Here is a 21802-nt window from a genome sequence, read left to right as displayed (position 1 = left end):
TGCGTAAGCCATTACTGCAACGTAATGCCGATATTTTACGTGGATACAAAAAAAAATACTCAAGCCAAGAAAGAAGCAGTTCCTCTAAGTCCCAAAATAACCAAAGTATCAGCTGAAATTGAGCTACAAAAACTAATGGATCAAAGTTTTACTGAAGAAAAGTTGAATCACTGCCAAAGGAGATAGCATTGATAACTAAGTGGGGCTGTGATGGATCATCAGAACATAGCGCATATAAACGAAGAATAAATGTAGACGATGAAACAATTACAGATAGTAATATGTTTATGGCTTCTATTTTTCCATTACGACTAAAAGATGAAGCTTCAGAATATTGGAAAATCCACGTCCGTCATCAGCTATATTGTGCCGCCCGATATTATTTAAATACGAGAAGGAGTCTTCGGAACCCATAAAAGCTACAGTGAGTGATATAAAAAATCAAATTGCCAAATTAGAACCAACAATAATTGAAATTGAAGAGGGGTATGTCATTAAAATAAAGCATGATTTTCTTCTAACAATGGTCGATGGAAAAGTTTTGAACTTAATAACAAATACGACATCTACAATGAAATGTCCAATTTGTAAGAGGAGCCAAAAGGACTTTGAAAATCTTGATTCAATAACTGACGAAATAAATTATGAGTATGTAATATCTCCTTTTCATGCTAGGATAAGATGTGTGGAATTTGTTTTGAAGCTGACTAATACACTACCACAACAAGGAGAATTTTTCGACGACAATACAACATGTAAGGAGAAACAAAACAGGAAAAAAAATAATTCAGGATGCATTCTATATAGATGGTCCTTATAGTTGACTGTTCAAATTATGGATACGGAAATACAAATGATGGTAACTCCTCAAGAAGATTTTTTTGAAAACTATGAAGTGACTGCTTGCATAACAGGAGTTGATAGAGATATTGTGAAAATATTGGGAGTAATTTTAAATATTTTAAATTGCCATGAATCAGTTAATGAACCGAAATTTGGAGAATATGCATCTAAAACTACAAAGTTGCTGCATCAAAAATATCCTGAGAAGAAACTTACACCAACTGTACATAAAATTTTAGCACATGGAAAATATTTAACAGAGTACCAGTGCTTACCATTAGGAGAATTGTCTGAAGAAGCTCAAGAATCTAAGAACAAGGACTACAAAAGATATAGATGTATGAACACCTGCAAAGTATCACCAGTTAGACAAAACGAAGACCTTTTCAGCATGTTAACTATCTCTTCTGATCCAGTCATATCATCTATGAGGTATGTAAGAACACAAAAAGACCTTACAGATGCGTATAGCTCAGAAATGATTGCCTTCTTAGATATATGTTCCAGTGTCGATGACTATGTTAAGATAAAATAAGTTTCTCACATCTTATCACAACAATGAAAAAGAGATTTACTAATCAATTTTGTTACTTTATTGAAAAATAAGATATCTATGTACAAGTAAATTTTTTATTTCAAATAAAAGAATTAATTAATTTAGTATTTTAAAAATATATACTTTTCATTATTGCATTTCTCTGAAGTTTATCAAATTTATTTTAAAGCTTAGGCGTTTCGCCTTCAAACGAGTATTAAATTTTTATAGAAAAAAATATGTCTATCGAGTTTGGTACAAATTGGTAAAGCGGTTACTAAGATCAAACTTTTTTGCATAAATGGGCAGTGCCATTCCCCTTTTCCAAAATTCGTTGGCTATTTATTCTTTAGCTCAAATAAAATTTCATTGAACCACTTTCAACAACTTTTAGTTATTAATAAATTACATATTAGGCTTGTAAATTGAAAGAAAAAACATGTAAAATTTTACGATGAATTTTGAAGCACTTTGTTATTGTGGCACCAAAAACGGACGCTATCTTACCAAAATCATTAGTTTATCTTATTTAATGTTTAAATACTTCATTATAAAACAAATCTCATTTTATTTTTTTTTTATTTTTTACTAAAAACTTTTTTTTCGCATTTTTCTAAAAATTTTCGACTTTTCACACAATAAAACTTCAAATAATTAGCTTTCATTTGCATTTTAAATTTTTAAAATATCTTTATTGGTTCAAAAGTTATGATTTTTGCAAAGAAAAAACTCAAAAGGCGCCACTGTGCGACGTAGCAAATTCACACCCTACAGCGGCTACTAAGAGAGAGTATGTATGTCGGCGACGTTTTATCTGGAGGAAACACAATCCCGTCAACCATCAAAGCAAGAAACGAGATTCGCCTAGCCTTACACTCAGCTGGATTTCCATTGCGCAAGTGGAGTTCAAATTGTGAGGAAATTCTAAAGGACATCCACAAAATGGATTTGCTCACCGAGGACTACCTAGCGTTCGAAGAGGCTAGTTCAGTAAAGGCCCTTGGAATACGATGGAATACTCACTCAGATGTATTTTATTTCAAATCAGGAACCTTAGAGAATGGCAAAATCATCACCAATCGAGCAATCCTATCCGCTATAGCCAAACTTTTCAACCGCTTGGGCTGTCCTGCGCCCAAGTTTCAAGTTTTTAGTTTTTATTTAATTGCCTATTATTTCTCTTTCTATTTAGTTCATTTATTGACTCATTATTACAACGACTCTTTCCTGACAATTTGTTAAAGTCTAAGTCCTCAATACATAATCCTTCCAAAGACTTTACTCGACACTGCGCCACGTTGCTTGTCCCTCCTCCAACTCCAAAATATTTTGATGTCACTTCTACCGGACTGTATGTAATATTTGTTCCAAATATGAACCAAATCGAAAATCATAGGTCGCTTTCTATTCATGTATGTATTATGTGTCCCAAATATGGACCAAATCGGACCACAAATACGATTTTTTTTTAATATCTCGATCCGTGCGCCACCTAGCGGCGATTTTTCATAGGTCGCTTTCTATTCTTATATGTATTATGCGTTCCAAATATGAGCCAAATCGAACATCATAGGTGGCTTTCTATTCATGTATGTATTATGTGTTCCAAATATGGACCAACTCGGTCTACAAATACGATTTTTTTGAATATCTCGATACTGGAGCCAACTAGCGGTGACTTATTTTCTTATTATTTCATTGTCATCGGGTTCTGAACTATATTCCAAGTCTTAAGATTGTAGCTTATCGGGAAGTTACTTAAATTTCAATTACAAAATTCCTGCCAGCATGTCAAGTTAAGCTAAATAAAACCGTTTAAAAATAGCATTAACCCCAGAGGTTAAAAAAGTGACAAATCGGGTTAAAATTAAAGTAATTCTTCATAAATATTGTGACGATTCTGTTTCGGTGGCCGCCCAGAAATCGCATGACACATAAGTTCAGATAAAAATATTGCTGGAAAATATAAAAATGATATAAAAAGTATATTCAAAATAAAAGTTTGCATCCACTGTACCTCCTACTACCCATTGGTGTAACCTTTTCCAATACACAAATACCCTGATCTTGCAGCAACTGTAGCTACTCAATTGTTTTATATGTAATATGCTCGCAAACCCTCACCTTTTAGAATAGTACCGATTTCAACACTATTAGTTACAATGATCATTTCCTATATGTTTTAATTTCAGCCTCGCTCAAACGAAATAAAATAACAACGCTAAAGCTTTGTTTCACCGGTTTCATCTACAAAAACCTCGCCTTTTAAAGAGGTCATAATTTTAGATAATAGGATCCTTTATACCTAGTTAGATAGTAGATACATAGGGCCCTGCAGAATAGAAAATATCATAGAAAAATATTTTTACTTTAATTCCCTTTAGAGTAGAAAATATTGATAGGAAAAATAATTTCACTTTAATTCCCTGTAATATAGAAAATATAAATGAACATAATAAAATAATAATTCATAAAAATAGGCTTAAATTATTATAAATTTAAATAAACTTTAACCAAAAAAAAAAAAAATATAATTACAATTGTATTCATTCCACTTTACTAATAATTTCCAATAAGTATTAGCAACCCAACATGCATACATGTGAATATGTACAAACAAATGCCAACATAATATGTACACATGTAAGCACAAATGTAAACAAATAAAGATAAACGAACTCAAAAAACTACATAAACAAATAAATTTATTACTTTTGGCATCAAATTAACGTTATGTCATAAATTCCGACCGCAAAAGAATTGAATGTGAAATAAAATTATTCAAAAAAATTGCACCCACGTATTTGTTATAGATTGCTTAAGTCGAAAAAAAGGAAGACAATAAGAACACCAAAGGGTTTCGTGTTAATAAAAAAGGGAATTCACAGTTTTTATTTATATAAATACAACAAGTGTTAAGAAAGATTTTAAAAACGGTGAGGAAAATGGTATATATGTAATAATAATTTTGAAAATTTGCACTTGCGTGAACGTGAGATTACGTGTACCTTTGCGGGCTGCTGTATTCAAAGAGGACGAGCCTCTTTGCGACATGAGCCGATGAATCCACGATGCAGCTCCTTCGTTGGGTTTCCCGGCAACAAAGTTGCTATACCGCAGGCTCACAGCGGTAAACATCTAAGATACATGCGTACTACCACTCTCACACATGCCTGTGTGTATTAGTGATCCCAATAATATGTGGGTGGTAGTAAACGAAGGAAAATAACTAAAGAAAATTATGTTACGAGGGAGGGGAGATATATTTAGGCCTGTGGCCTAAACATACCGGCCCCCTTGCCGTAAGTAACAAAGAAAAAATAAAAAAAAGGAATGCCAGTGCAGATGCGGACTGCAAGCACTGCACGCCAGATGGTTGACCAGGCGTTTCGATCTCCTGTGGAAAAAGAAAAGAAGTTATTAGATACACGTACGTGGTTTTAAATTCCGTGCATATTTACTTAAATATATATGAAATGGCGCATGTGTGAGTCGTGAAAGTCGGATATTTATTTTTGGCAGACTCCCGAGACCACCAACCCGAACACGGTCGGTTGGGTTAGGAGACCGCCAAATGTCGATGCCGGTGTACCGCTCACCATCATTTCGGCGTAAATGTCAGCGCCGAGTGTAAGCCGTATTGGTGATGAGCGGTAGAATTTCGGATCCGCCAGCCGCATGAATCCAAAGGGTGCGGCAATCTTGGGGTCCACATTGGACGGTGGATTCAAGCGGTAATGGATTTCGACGACGGCTGCTTGGGTTGTTATGCGGGTCGACGCTCCGAATTTGCCGCGCAGTATTAGGGTGTGTTGAAGACATGGATGAAAATTTGATCCAATTTGATTAACTTACCTGTAAAAATACTGACCTGTTAAATACTTACCTTAAATTGCATTGCTGAAGTTACGCTAAAATTTGAATTTTATACTTACCCTTTATATCCACATTTACCCTAAAATCCTAATGTAAAACTCTTAAGAAGAGGTTGGAAAGCTACCGCTTCTTTTCTATTTACTTACCTTTGTATATGTTGATTTGCATGCTCACTGCCCTGCTCAACGAGCGGTCATCGATGGCCGCGCAGACAGTTGTCTTTTAGAGCGCGTGGTTGAATTACCTAGTAGTGGTTCAAGTTAAAGTTTACACAGTTTATTATATTATAGTAAAATCAAACAAATATCTTGTGAAGTGAAATAAAGTTTGTGAACTAAAATCGTGAAATAAAGAAATAAACCTAATTATTATTATATGAAATTAGAAAATATATCGTGTGCTTATTTAGCAAGCCAAGTGACTGCCATTGGTGAGTGCCCCTACCCCCTCCCATTAGTGTGAATAACTAAACATGGTCCTATCGGTGCCATAGGAAAATGAACCAGTGTTAAAAACGAAAAAAAACAGGAACAAATTGTTAAGTGCACACAAATAGAGTGATGGCAAAAACCAAAAAACAAAAAACCTATAAAATCAACAGTGAAAATCAGTAAAAAGTATTGAAAACCTGAAAAAAAGGAAAAGTGAATAAAAAAGAAATAATTATTTTCTGCAAAAAGGCCTAAAAAGATATAGAAGTGAGAAAACTAAGGGTAACGTTGACATACATATAAAAGAAAACCTGAAAAGAGAAAATTTGGAATAAAGGTTTCGAAAAACATTGAAAAAATATATAAAGAAAAAAACAAGGGTTAAAACCAAAAGCTAGTGACCTGAAAAGAAAAATGTTCAAATATTTAAATTAAAACCTGGTGACCTGGAAAACGAAAAAAATATATACATATACCCTAAAAGAAAAATATTAGAAACACAAAAGGGTCTAAAGTGAGAAATTAAAAATCATCAAAGGTACAGTCGACAAAAATCAGCACCAGGAACCACAACAACATCATAATTAACCAGCCGTTAGGAGAAATCCCCGTTACCCAGAATAATATAGATCCACAGCATACAAGGTAGTCCCAAGATTAAAGTAAGTGCCGTTAAATATTTTACCCCATAACCACATATATACATATCACTGTGTAGAAAGATTTGCATAGCTTAACGGATCAATATAATAAATGAGAAACCTCATTTGTTGCATTTTAAATAATATATTCATACAAATCTCCAATTTGTATATACTCTTTCCAAAATCCGCTAAGACATATAAGTCACACAAATTTTTAAATACATGAATATCACCCGTTTTATATACCAGCCCTTTTCACTTCGCTTTATATATGTAATATACTTACCGGCTACTTACCCGCTGCTAATTACCGTACCACGTAAATCTCCTTTCCCCAATTTGCATTCCGGTCAAAAAACAATATATTGGCGCCAACGTATGTGGACAGTCACCTCACACACACGTTAATTCTGTTTCTCCCATTTCCCAAACAAAGCACACGATAATCAAAACTTCCAAAAAAATTGCAGTTAGCAATATACAAAAATACACTTGGGCTCAGAAGCGCTGAGACAAGTACATAATTTCACCCTCAACACAGCGTACAAAAAAATTGTACTCAAATTGCGTCACACATACATACTTGTATTCAGAGACGCTGAAGCAAGTGCATAAGTCGCCCTCTCAAATTTATTGCATATAAAGGAAATATATATATGTACACAGTAGCCGCACAGTGAATCTGAATAGCAAAAAAACGCACAAAAATACACTGGGTACAAATCACAAAAAAAAGGTGGTCAAATTTTATTTATTATCGAATGAATATAGCCACACAATAAATTAATTACAAAAAAAGGAATTATTATCTCCCTTAATAATAACTATTAATTATTATCTCCATTTAATAATAATTTTAGCTATAAAAACCTCCTCGTGTACTCCTAATACATAAGCCCTTAAATATACTCCGGTGTACTTCTTAACACACAAGGCTTGAATTTTGAAACTTTCCTGTGTACTTCTAAGACGCAATATATCAAATCTACTCTGCTGTATTCCTTACACACAATATATTTTAAAAACCCAGCGACTCCGAATACAGTCTAGTAATACTCACAAGTATACTCCTTGCAACCCGTTACAAACGAAATCCCACCCATTAAAAACAGCTTAACTTCAACGAAACTACAATGGCTGAAGAAAAAGGTGAAAAAACAAATACGCTTCTAGCACCCCAAGGACCTAAAACACGATCAAAATCACTGGCAGAAGAAGAAGAAGCGACTCAATCAGTGAGGAAATGCCTATTCGAGATAGCAAAATTCGAAAAGTTTTGCGGAAAATATTGGAACTGCAATGAGGCAGATCACACAAAACCTAGTCTGCAAACTTACATGGAGGAACTCAATAGGCACGTATCCCTAATAGAACGAGCGTATGAAGTAGCATACCTGAACCTCACGGATGAACGATCCATTGCATCTCTGGAAGAAAAATATGACACAGCGATGGGAACAAACATCAGCACGAAAGCTCGAATAAATGAGCTTCTCGCAACGTTGGAACCAACATCCAGCATTCAAATCCAGTCCCCACCTGTAGTAGCCCTGAATAACCGGGAACCCTACCTCAAAGTCCCCGCGTGTGATACAGAAGTGTTTCACGGTGGTTATGAGACATGGCCGTCCTTTAGGGATATGTTTACGGCAGTATACATAAATCACCCTAAATTGTCCCAAGCCCAAAAACTTTACCATCTGAGACAAAAAACCAGAGGAAAAGCAGCCCTCATAATTCAAAAATACGCCCTCAATGACCAAAATTTCGAGCTAGCCTGGGGTGCACTCAAGTCTAGATACGAGAATCGAAGAATTCTTGTAGACAGTCAACTTAAAACTCTCTTTAATATGCAACCCGTATTCTATGAAAGTGGGGAGAGAATTCAAGAAATTCAAACCACAATAAACAATTGCCTCTCTACCCTTAACACTAATAACGTACCCACTAGTAATTGGGACCCTATGCTTATTTATTTATGCTCTTCAAAACTCCCCAATGAAACTCTGGCTTTATGGGAACAATCTCTGGAGTCCAGAAAGGAATTACCACTTTGGTCGGAAATGGATAAATTCCTCACGACCAGATACGAAGTGGTAGAGCGACTAGGTACATACAGGCCAAGCAAACCTCGAAACTCAAACTCGGGCTTCACCCCTCGATCATCGACACCTCAAAGTCAATCCAACTTTAAAAATAAATCTCACTCCTTTCATAGCGAACAGCTCCGACAAGTCTCATGCAAGTTGTGTAATTCAAACCACTCCATGATGAACTGCGTTAAATTCAAGCAACTCAGTGTGTCAGAGCGCAACAAGTTCTTAAAAGACAATAATTATTGTAAAAATTGTCTAGCATTCTCCCATTCAGAAGCCGAATGTTGTAGCAACTTCAAATGTGTATATTGTCAAAAGCGACATCACTCTCTGCTACACTATCAAACATCTCGGCCAGCGAACCCTAACACTTCCCGACAGTATCAGAGAAGAAATCAGTCCAAGACCCAAACCAATGATCAAGAAAATCCCTGTACATCAAAACAGGCAATGCAGCTCCAAGAATCACAAGCCCAAAACTCTACAAAAACGCAAGATTCAGGCAACAAAGTTCTATCTCACTTCTCCAGTAACAAAGAAAGAACGTTATTGCCCACGGCAGTGGTCCCGATACTCCATCGAGGAGAAACTTTCAAGGTACGGGCTTTGGTGGACCAAGGCTCCCAAAAGTCATTTATAACCTATCGAATACAAAAATTGCTAGGTCTACCAACCATGAAGACTAATTACCAGATATTAGGGATGGGCGCACAAATAGTCCAAACCTCCAATAAAATTTGTTCGATAACAATATGCTCTCGGGATTTAACGACACGAATCATTACCCAAGCCATAATTTTACCACAGTTAACACACTTCCTCCCTTCTTCCAAAGTGGTGATCGAAAATCTTGAACAGTTCTCCTCTTTAGCACTAGCTGACCCCCATTACTGTTCTCCAGGGAGAATAGACATGGTAATAGGTAGCGACATACTCCCACAAATCCTCCTGCAAGGCCTCGAAACCAACGTCGCAGGAAGCCTCATAGCTCAAAACACCATATTCGGCTGGATATTGAGTGGCCCAATAACTGAACAAATTTCAACGTTTCCAACCCGCATAATTGAAAACCCCGACGACTCTCTAAATGAACTCCTCAAAAAATTTTGGGAGCAGGAAGAAGTTCAATCCACCACACCGCTCGCAGATGAAGACACCTTTTGTGAAGATCTCTACAAAAGGAGCACCACCAGAAAAGAAGATGGTCGCTACATGGTAAAACTCCTATTCAAACAAAATTTCCCGGAAACATTAGCCCTCGGTCACTCACGACCCGCTGCTCAACAGCAGTATATTAGCATAGAAAGATCATTGGAAAAGAAACCAGAACTAAAAGAAAAATATTCTGAAGTACTGGAAGAATATCTAACCATGAATCACATGGAACCCACTTCACCCCTCGAAATTATCAAGGAAGGCAAATACTACTCATTTTATTTGCCCCATCATGCTGTCATAAAGCCCGACAGCAAAACAACAAAAGTACGGATCGTTTTTAATGCCTCAAAACTCTCGCATTCCGGAAGTTCGTTGAACGACGTACTATACACTGGTCCGACCCTGCAGAACGACTTGATGCTGGTAATCCTACAATGGCGCCTCTACAAGTTCGTTTTTAATGGCGACATCGAAAAGATGTACCGCCAAATACTCATACACCCAGAAGATCAGGACTATCAGCGAATCATAGTACGCAGATCTCCAAAATCACAGCTCGAAGATTTTAAACTGAAAACAGTTACCTTTGGTGTGAACTGTGCCCCCTACCTAGCAATCCGCACCCTCCATCAGCTAGCAGCAGACACCAAAGATGAATTCCGCCTCGCCAGAAATGTTCTTCTAAACGAGACTTATGTAGATGACATCCTCTCTGGCGGATATAACCTACAGTCCACAATAAACTCCATGACCCAAGTTATCGAAGCTCTGAGATCAGGCGGTTTTCCTCTGAAGAAAATAACGGCTAATCACCCCGAAATGCTCAAATCCATCCCAAAATCTGATCTCCTCGATGCAGATTTTCTAAAATTCCATGATGTCAGCTCCACAAAGACCCTTGGAATAAAATGGAACGCTATCAACGACTCATTCTCGTACTCATATGACCCTCTACCAGCCGCCGACTCAAGGACAAAGCGACAAATATTATCAGCAATAGCGAAATTGTTTGACCCGTCAGGATGGCTAGCGCCAATTATGATATTAGCCAAGGCTCTCCTTCAACAACTCTGGTTGGAAGGAACGGACTGGGACGAAGAGATCAAACCTCTGGCCTTACACAAATGGAACACCTTTCGGGGAAATCTCGCAGCGATAGGTGACATAAAAATCCCCCGATGGGTCGACTTTTCTCCCGACAAACCATTTCAAATACACGGATTCTCTGATGCCTCAGAAAAAGCATTCTGCGCATGCGTTCACCTCAGAGTGCAGAATAGCGATAATGATTTCACTACAAATTTGTTAGTAGCAAAGAGCAAAGTAGCCCCTTTAAAAACTGTAAGCCTCCCTCGCCTCGAATTGTGTGGGGCAGTACTACTCTCAAAATTAGTCAAACAAATATGCTCTCATTTAAAACTGCCCCCACATGAGCTAAGTCTCTGGTCAGACTCCTCAATCGTGTTAGCATGGTTGGAAAAACCACCTTCCACCTGGAAGACATACGTAGCAAACCGCACTGCGGAAATTCTCAAAAATGTCGGCAATGTTACTTGGCGCCATGTGTCAAGCGGCGACAATCCAGCAGACCTTGGAACACGCGGATGCAAACCCCAAGAGCTAGCTGAATCCTCCCTATGGTGGAAAGGCCCGGAGTGGCTATCCAAGTCTCCCGATTTCTGGCCCAAAGCGGTTCCTCAAAACTCCAGTCCACCAGAACAAAAACGGGTCGAAGCATTACACACCGGAGAGGCCCTGGATCCCTTAGAACGTTTCTCTTCGTTCGCTAGGGCCCTCCGCGTTATCGCGTACATGTATCGGTTCATCCACAAAGCGAGAAAACAACAAGTCCCTTCAACACATTCTCTCTCTCCAGAAGAGATTTGCCATGCAAAGGAACGCCTTATCATCGTAACTCAACAGATGTACTATGCGGAAGCAATCTCTTTATTAAAAGCCTCTAAGCCGATAGGTAGGAAGAGTCCGCTACTGCCATTGAACCCGATGTTAGACCAGAAGGAAATATTGTGCGTGAATGGACGTCTAAGTTATGCCCCACTTAGTGATAATGAACGTCATCCGATCATCATTCCCGAGTCCTCAAAATTTTGTACCCTCTTCCTCGACTTTACTCACAATCGTCTATTTCACGCAGGAAAGCAACTCATGCTTCGGATGGTACAGCAAGAATATTATATTCCGCGCTTGAAACAAAAGATAAAGTCATATATTTTCCACTGCAAGACTTGCACGATCCACAAGCAGAAGATGAATTCCCAGATCATGGCAGCGTTGCCAGCCGAACGATCAACGTATACTGTCCCGTTCCACACGACAGGAGTCGATTTTGCTGGACCATTCCTCGTCAAAACCTCTACTCTACGACGCGCCTCCTACTCCAAAGCCTACGTCTGCATCTTTGTTTGCTTTTCAACTAAAGCCATACATCTTGAGGTCTGTTCAAACTTGACCACCGAAGCGTTTAGAGCAGCCTTTGCGCGTTTTGTGGGCCGCCGCGGAATGCCGCACAAAATCATGTCCGACAACGGAAAGAACTTTATCGGCGCTCATCGAGCGATGCAAAAGGAAGTACCTCTTTTTCTCCAAGAAGCAGGTCAAGACATCGCCGAAAAATATGCTCCTCAAGGCCTTTCTTGGCAATTCATTCCACCATACGCTCCTCACATGGGTGGGCTATGGGAAGCAGCAGTTAAAAGTTTTAAAACCCATCTAACAAAAGTAGCCGGTAATCATAAGTTCTCCTTTGAAGAATTCACGACCCTCATCGTTCGCATTGAAGGAGTCCTAAACTCCAGACCTATTTCTCCCATGTTGGAGGACCCTACAGACCTACTCGCGCTAACGCCAGGACACTTTCTCCGTGGTGCCCCCCTGCTGTCCCTGCCGGAAGCCAATGCAGAAAATCTAAATCCAACTCGTAAATGGCAACTACTTAAAGTCTTACACCATCAATTCAGCAACCTCTGGAAGAATGAGTATCTTCAACAACTGCATAAACGACAAAAATGGAAAGTATCTCAGGCGAACCTGAAAGAAGGCGACCTAGTCGTTGTTAAAGATGATCTGTTGCCACCCAATGAGTGGCGCCTCGGACGCATTTCAAAACTGCATGCAGGTCCCGATGGAAATGTTCGCGTCCTCGATATTCGTACTCAAAATGGAGTAATAACGCGGAACATCACCAAAACCTGTTTATTGACCCCATCCTAATTCTCTTGCCCCTTTTCTTCCCAGCTAGAATTATCCTATCCTCAGTTCAACCTCAATTTACCCTAATGCTGAGTTTCTTTTCTCTTTTTTCTTCTAACGTTTTTCTCCACAGATCTAATCATGGAGTTGGGAAAATGCCGCCTATGTTGCCGACAGCACGCTTTGCGCCAATGCCACGCATTTCTAATAATGACTCCTGCAGAGCGATATGAGTCAGCACGCGCCCATCGCTACTGTGTCAACTGCTTGGCCACGTCACATACCACCGGCGAATGCAATTCCGCCGGCAGCTGCCGCCACTGCGGCCGAGCTCATCATACTTTGTTGCACCGTCCGTCCGTTCCAACGTCAACACGCAACCGACATTCGAGGTCTCCGCCACCCGCGCGTCATAGGCGCGAGGAACAACGAAGAACGCGACACCGTACAATTGAACGTCCCGCCGCTCGTTTGCAGAGCCGTAGTGGTAGCCAACGTAACATAAGGAAGCTGGTTAATCAAGCAAAGGTTACTTTACAGAAACTGCAAGAGCTTCTAAATTTGTCGACTCCGCAGGCCGGCCGCCATGTTGAAGACATGGATGAAAATTTGATCCAATTTGATTAACTTACCTGTAAAAATACTGACCTGTTAAATACTTACCTTAAATTGCATTGCTGAAGTTACGCTAAAATTTGAATTTTATACTTACCCTTTATATCCACATTTACCCTAAAATCCTAATGTAAAACTCTTAAGAAGAGGTTGGAAAGCTACCGCTTCTTTTCTATTTACTTACCTTTGTATATGTTGATTTGCATGCTCACTGCACCGCTCAACGAGCGGTCATCGATGGCCGCGCAGACAGTTGTCTTTTAGAGCGCGCGGTTGAATTACCTAGTAGTGGTTCAAGTTAAAGTTTACACAGTTTATTATATTATAGTAAAATCAAACAAATATCTTGTGAAGTGAAATAAAGTTTGTGAACTAAAATCGTGAAATAAAGAAATAAACCTAATTATTATTATATGAAATTAGAAAATATATCGTGTGCTTATTTAGCAAGCCAAGTGACTGCCATTGGTGAGTGCCCCTACCCCCTCCCATTAGTGTGAATAACTAAACAGGGTGCATTGTCCATGTCCGTGGCGCTCCAATTGTAAGTCGCGTACCAGCTCTGCATCGACGATCGTGCTGGTGGCGCAGGGATCAATAATGGCCCGGGCCAGGTGTAAATGCCCACGTGATTCAATTCGTATGATGGCCGTCGGCGCAATTGGCACGAAAGGCCGCATGATCGACGATGGAGTAGCCTGGAGCAGCCGCCCTGTCCGGAAGCCTTCCAGCGTGTTGCGCGATAGCGTCCTTGTACTTTGGGCTTCAAGAGAGTATGGCGTCGATTTATTTCGCCGCTGCTGTTTTTCGCGTTTGTATGGCTTGGTGGGCCCCGTTGGAGTTCGATGTCGCGGCGCCGCCAATTATTTTGATGGTTTCGAGCTTTCTTTAGTTCCTCCGCCCTTCGTTCGTGCCGCAACAGCGGTCGGAAACTGCGCATCCCATTCCTGCTCGTTGACGGTCTCATTTCTGTTTTTGCTCGCTCGTCCTCCATTTTGGCTATTTCTTCCTCCATTTCCTCTTCCTCCACCTGCTGAGCCAAGGATTTAGCCGGCCCCGAGAGGTTGATTGACAACTCGTCGTCGGATGTGTTGTCTTCACCGTTTGTGGTTATCTCGTCGCATACCGGTCGACGCTTATCTAAATTAAGCGTGGTGTGGTGCTTCTCTTGGCACCTCTTGCAGCGATACTTGCGGTTACATTTGTCCACGCGGTGAAAGGGCGACAGACAGTTTGGATAGTACTTATGCAGAAGTAGTGCCCGCAACCTCTCTTCTGCGGATTTTTTCCGGTATTCGGCACAGATCCTAAAGCTATGATCCCTGCCACAGAGCTGGCAAGCAACGTCGAAACGCTTTGTGCCTCCCTCTGACTTCAATAATAATGTTTGGTAATGGGTCATGATCTGAAAGGACATTGGTATCATTGATCATGCCCAAATTGAGGTTGGCGTAATGTTGTTTGGGTAGCGTAAACAAAAAATTATATCTAATAGATTTTCGCAAAGAAATTTTGAAATAGAATTTACTTGAAATAAAGGATTAAGGGCCATAAGTAAAGACGTATGTGCGGACAGAGACGACTAAACGGATTTAGCACTCATCCATGTAATGTCGCTGGTGCTTTAGCGCATTTACAATTCGATCTATGTCGGCAGATGTCGCCGAAGTAGTCCTAAAATTTATTTTTGAATTGTAGTGAACTTTATTTTCACAGCAAGTGGCCTGCCACCACACGGAACGGTCTGCAACCTGGCTGAAAACTGTAATACCTGTTGCACTTCCACCATTCAACATTACTTTCGACGTGTATTGTCGACAATGTCGAGATTCGTGGAATTAATTATATTAAATTTCGTCCAAATGATATTTTGTATTTAGTACGCGCCACGTAGCATGTCGTGCGCGATATGTAGTGCGTGACGTGTAGTGCGCGAGAAGCTTGCGCATGAGGATTAACGTTTGTATTACAATAATCATGGACAGTCAGAAATTAAATGTAGAGATTTTGACATCTGCTACACTTTTCGATTTCCTGAATGAAAAAAAATGTCATTCATTTAAAACAAGCGGTCAATATGGAAGCTAGTATATTATTAATTGTAATAGGTAATATTAATTAATTTCTCTTTTTCTTTTCAGGTATCCAGTGCTGTTGGAGGTGTCATGGTACAACATGCAATTAAACAAGCGGCTGAGCAATTATTTCGTGAAAAAAGCGTTGTGGCACAAAAAACGTTTAAGGTGACCGGTGTCGTTTTCTCTAAACGCTGCGAAAATCAAGGCCAAGGGACAGTTGAAGGAATACGAAGTGCTTAGCCGCAAATTGCCAACCGAGAAGGAGCCACAAACTCCACTGTACAAAATGCGTATCTTTGCCCCGGATAACATTGTTTCCAAATCGCGTTTTAGGTATTTCTTGCGTCAATTGAAAAATTTCAAAAAAAGACCACCGGTGAAATTGTATCGCTGAAACAGGTGTATGAGACTTCTCCAACCAAAATAAAGAACTTCGGCATTTGGTTGCGTTATGATTCGCGTTCTGGTACACACATCATGTACCGCGAGTATCGTGATTTGAAAGTTGGTGGTGCAGCTACACAATGTTATGGTGATATGGGTGCTCGTCATCGTGCGCGAGCTCATTCAATTCAAATAATCAAGGTTGAATCAATCCCAGCCAGTAAAACACGTCGTGTGCACGTCAAACAATTCCACAACTCAACCATCAAGTTCCCTTTGGTGCAAAGAATAGACCACAAGGGCAACAGAAAATTGTTCTCTTACAGAAAGCCAAGAACTTACTTCCTGTAAGTTTGTACAGTACTTTTGTATTAGGTTTCTGATTTTTAATAAAATGTGAGTCTCAAAGGTACCTACTTGTGAAAAAAGTGAAACAATGAGAAATGCAGATGAAGACTGAAAAAAATATCAAGAAATACTTACAAATCAGGAGCGACTCGCTAAAAGTATTCTAATGAATATGCGCTCAACATTAAATCATTATTTGATAATGTTAACATCATGGCTACTCTAAAAACTTTTACCATGTTTTTTATCTGGTGTCGTTACACATAAATTTGTCTCGTAAACATTGAAAAGGGCTTCTGAGCGGGCATCCGGCATACCACTGATATTTTTCCCTTTACATCGTAGTCATCTGGTTACATTCATTCTAACAAATAATGATATACGTAGTCCGTTAGAGGCTGCCGGTGATAATTTGCCAATACCGATTTTGGTGGACTTTTACTTTACTTACGCATTCTTTATCAAAGAAAAATCAAAAATGGTGCCCACCGGTGGGTTTTATGATGTGTTGTGGACGTAAATTTTTTTCAAAGGAAAACTGTAGCTGAACATATTCTGCTACATTGGAATCCAGAGCATTTTAAATGCAAAATATGCGGAGAAAATTGTAGTAGTAGTCGCCATTAGCCGAACATGAAGACGCACATGTTAATCCGTCAAAAGCAAAGGATCGAAAATCGTTTCAATGTGATAAATGTGAGAATGCTTATGCAACAAAGATAGCTTTGGAACATCACATTTTAGCAAAGCATGTACCCAAATCAGAATATAAGTTTACATGTACTGAGTGTCATAAAAAATTTCCTACAAATTATGCACTTACTACACATAAAAGAAAAAGTCACGATACAAATAAAATTGTAATTTGTGACAAACGTGGTAAACTAATGCATCTCAATTATATAAAGAAACATCGTTTCTTAGAACATTCCGAGGATCCACGTCCGACTCCGCAACCACAACAATGTCAGATGTGTGGAGCTTGGCTGCGACATATGTCAGGTCTTAAACAGCATATTAAAAAGGATACACGAGGATACGGGTGTTGAGCATCGGTGTCAGATTTGTAACAGAGTTTCCACGACGGCACGAGCACTAAACGTCACACTCACAATGTTCACGAAGGCGAACGGAAATACAATGTGTGAAAAGGTGTTCAAAAGGCCACAAGACCTAAGCGGCCAATATGTATAAGCATAGACAGCGACGTCATCGTGCTGAACATGAAGCAGATAAGAAAAAAAAACGAGACATCCAAAAATATTTTTGGACAATCGAGGAGTCGAGTAGAGGATGTGGTGTCGAAAGAAGTTCTGCCTATTGCCTTGAACTCATAATTCCGCCTAGGTACGTGTATGTTTTTTTTTTATAGTATGAAGTTTAAAATTTGTTCTAATTATGTCAAACTTTACCTTTGGTTTCGTAGGAGGTGTTAAGCTTCCACACGAAAGATGACTTTACCATGAGACAAGATGAAATATTGCTCATCAATGATGTCACAAAAAAGCACATGACTGGCGGTGGTAAATTGAGCCAATTCAAGATGATTGGGACTTCTTACAACTTCACGTTGCACTGTACTTTCATAGCGCTGTGAGCTTTTAAAATGCGGTGCCCATTTCGGTATTAGATCGGTGAGTGTTTTATTAATGTATGTATATGTAACAGAAAATTGAAAACCATTGGGAATACATACAAGTGAAAAATCTTCCTATCCCTCCATTGCCATACCATATCAAATAATAGCTGACAGGGAGAACGGCTGTCGCGTATGGCCAGAGAAGTGAAGAAAGGTCTGTTTTTTTTTTTGTTTTTTTTTTGCACGCGGTTATTAAATTGAAGTGCCATAAATTGAACATTTATGTTTGAACTCAGCCTTTATTTTAAATGTGTATACAGAAAATCAGACTACATATTAATATTCATTTTTAAAAATCAAGTTAATTGATTAATTATGCAAACATGTTAAAATATGTAACTAATGCAATATACCAGTCGTCTACAAACTGGTTAAAAATGACTATTGAGCAAATGATTTAAGTACTCGAAAAGCGATTGAAGAGGTGATCGAGGCTCTTTACTGTTGTGAACGTTTTTATCAAACATTCGCCACTTTTATGTATTCACAATGTTGAAAAACCTCACACCAGAAATTAGTTTCTCCTGTAAATAAAGGAAACCGCATCCGATTTATGAACCAGTAATTGGGTATTTTTTTTAAATGAAAGATACAGAGCCACTCGCTTCATTAAGCGAACCTCTGTCAGCAACCCCAAGGAATTATTACGCTTTTACAAAAATTGTTAAAATGGATAGCAGCCGTTTCCGTTTTTTTTTTTAGCCCTTTCCTCCTTAACCATTAGGGCAATCAAAATAAACTACATGCAACTACTATTATCCTTTATTGTAAATGCAGCAAGAATTAAGTCTTTATTACTTATGGTGTTCTTCTATTTTCGTAAATTATTTCAAATAATTAATTTCTGATTGTCATTTGTTACATTGACAATAAAAGTCGACCATCAAACATAAAAAATTTCACGTCACGTACTCCGCTTTCTAAGATATACAGCACAACCTGAAAAATCATGTAATGATGTATCAACTTCCAGTTTCCCGGTGTTAAGTATGCGTTGTGATGGTGGCAAAGAGAATTTTCAACGTTTCCTACGCCACATTGTTCATAATCGGCGTTATTTAGAGCCAATACGTCCGCTGGATGATGTGCTTGTTATGTGGACACCATTTGGTTTGGAAAACTACTTCTTCCGGCAAACCCCTTTATAAGCGTTGAAGTTACCTTCATCTAGAATAATATCATCGCTTAATGATAGCAGTTTGCCCATTTCAATTCCATGTAGAGAAAAAACTTTGAATGGTACTACCTTCCCTTTTATTCCATGATCTGAGCAGAAGTTCAATGGTTTATATGCATTTTGAATATTAACTTGAAATATATATAAGTAAATTTTCGACGGAAGTTACAGAAAGGTATCACCTGCGTGCCTATTAGCTTATTGCAAATTTTGATTATGTGTCACTTGCGAAAATCGAGTTAGAAGCGAGTCACCAAAGGCCGTGGAGATGACGTTCTTTTGCTGCCTTGTCTAGTGTTTGGTATCGACGCGCTTTAATATTTTTATTTTGCTAAGTTAACTGCGAGTTTATTTTATATTTTTCTTACATTTAATCGCTGAAAAAATGAGATTTGTAATTTTCGCCCGCGGCTACTTCGATTGCGGGTTTATAGGGATTTAATATTTGGGAGTGTAGTTGCTGACTTAAGTGCGGATTCGGTGACAGATGATGAATCTGCGTTAGGGTATGTTGGCCTCGTTCAGGGGAACGAGAGCTGGGTTATCGGTGTGTTGGCTTCGTTCGGGGTGAACGAGAGCTGGGTTATTTGTGTGTTGGCCTCGTTCGGGGTGAACGAGAGCTGGGTTATTTGGGATCGTAGAATGTGGCCTGTTACAGTACATTTTCTTCGTTCTTGGGCGGAAGTAGTACCAATTTCGCGATTGGTCTCGTAATTTGTCCTTTAATTATATTGCCGTCAACAACACGTACACGGTTATCAGAACCTGGGTGTGTGTTGACGATTCTCCCCATTCTCCACTCGTTCGGTTGTAGGTTATCCTCTTTGATGACGACTAGGTCCCCGGGTTTTAAGTTGGGCTGTAGATGTTTCCACTTATACCGTTTCTGGATCTCGGTGAGATATTCCGATTTCCATCTTTTGCAGAATGTTTGATGTAGGGCTTTCATCTTTTTCCATCGGTTTACGATTGAGGCAGGATTTTCGCTACAATCGAGTTCAGGTGAGGTTAAAAGATGTCCACCTACGAGAAAGTGGCCTGGAGTAAGCCGCTCCAGGTCGGAGTGGTCGTTAGATGAGGGACTGAAGGGCCTAGAGTTGAGGCAGGCCTCAATTCGACATAAGAGGGTAGTGAACTCCTCAAAGGTATATTTATGATCGGACGAGATCTTTTTAAAATGGGTCTTAAAACTTCTTTCCCCCGCTTCCCACAAACCTCCCATGTGAGGAGCGCTTGGCGGTATAAAATGCCATTCTAAAGTGTGATGGCTATATTTATTCAAAGTTCCGTCCCTTGCTTCACGCAGAAATGCTTTAAACTCGGATCGTAAAGATTGTGAAGCTCCGACAAAGTTAGTACCCTTGTCGGAGTAAACGTTTTTCGGACAGCCTCGTCTGGATACAAATCTGGCGAAGGCAGCTAGTAAGGACCCGGTACTAAGGTCGTTTGTCGCTTCTAGATGGATGGATTTCGTCGAAAAGCAGAGAAACAGGCAAACGTATCCGTTTGAAATTCGAAATCCCCTCCCTCGGTAGGATTTTATATCGAATGGTCCCGCTAAATCTACCCCAGTGTTAGTAAGGCCCTAGTAAAGGTGGTGCGCTCTTTCGGAAGGATCCCCATAAGTTGCGTTTGTGTCCGCTTCCTGTAAATAGTACAGACCTTGCAGTTGTGGATAACAGACCTTATCATGACTTTAACACGTGGGATCCAGTACTGAGTGCGGATATGACGTAGCATCAGCTGGTTCCTTCATGCAGGGTGTTTTTATGAGAGGATTGAACTATAAGTCTGGATAACCTGCAAGTGTAAGGAAGGATAATGGGATGACTTTCGTTATGGGACATGTCTTTGGATTCCCCAGTCCGCCCCCAGTTCGAATGATGCCTTCTTCGTCTATATATGGGTCCAGCGGTAAAATCTCACTCTTACCACTTATCAGTTTCCCTGACTTCAAATTTGCGTACTCTTCTTGATAATGTTGCCTTTGGCATATTGTTATCAATATTTGCGTTGTTTTTCTATTTCGTCAGGGGCTATAAAATGAGAATCCCTTTCAAAAGAGGCTTTAGTTGTTGGGTGCGTATTCTGGAAAAACCCAAGAATATTGGATATAACCCGCAAAGCCCTTGGTAGATCGGAAAACCTATCCAGAATATTTTCGACCGATGTTGTATAAACTTCCACCCTCTTTTCCTCCATATTCGTATTATAATTTTCTTCTTGTGTTGGCCAATTTTCGTTCTCTTCTTGTAACCAAGAAGGCCCTGCCACCACAAGGAATTGTTGATTAGGTCCAAAGCGTAGAGGCCTCTGCTCGCCAAATCTGCGGGATTTTACGCGGAGTCTACGTGCCGCCATACTTTTTCTCCTACTTTTTCGATGATTTTAGTTATTCGATGTGCCACGAACGTTGACCACGAACATGGTGGTTTTCAGATCCATGCCAGCACTATAGTTGAATCTGTCCAAAGGGTTACTTTAGTATTCGAAAGTTACATATTTTCGACCACAAATTCGATTATTTCTGCTAGTAGAACTGCACCGCGGAGTTCGAGTAGAGGCAAGGATATGGTTTTGACCGGGTCTACTCTCGTCTTGGCCAGCAACAGGTTGGTGAAGACTTGATCCTTTGTCAGGAAAATAGTGGCGGCATATGATTTTTCCGAAGCATCGCTGAACCCATGTATTTCGATATTGTCCTTCAAGGTGTAGTAAACCCATCGCAGTATGCGTATATCGTTGATCTTTTCCTAGTCAGTCGTGAA

The 21802-nt window shown here is 39.5% G+C and overlaps 1 protein-coding gene and 1 pseudogene across 1 annotated transcript in view; one reads left to right on the top strand and one right to left on the bottom strand.

Annotated features, from left to right (window-relative positions):
- The window catches only part of LOC137234831 (uncharacterized), a 708540-nt gene that overhangs the window by 86715 nt on the left and 600023 nt on the right, over positions 1–21802 (bottom strand). The window lies entirely within an intron of this gene.
- On the top strand, positions 15692–16221 carry LOC137234253 (large ribosomal subunit protein eL20-like; annotated as a pseudogene).

This window comes from Eurosta solidaginis, chromosome X (assembly GCF_040869045.1).
Source record: "Eurosta solidaginis isolate ZX-2024a chromosome X, ASM4086904v1, whole genome shotgun sequence".
Taxonomy (NCBI): domain Eukaryota; kingdom Metazoa; phylum Arthropoda; class Insecta; order Diptera; family Tephritidae; genus Eurosta; species Eurosta solidaginis.
This window is presented reverse-complemented; position numbering and strand designations above follow the sequence as displayed.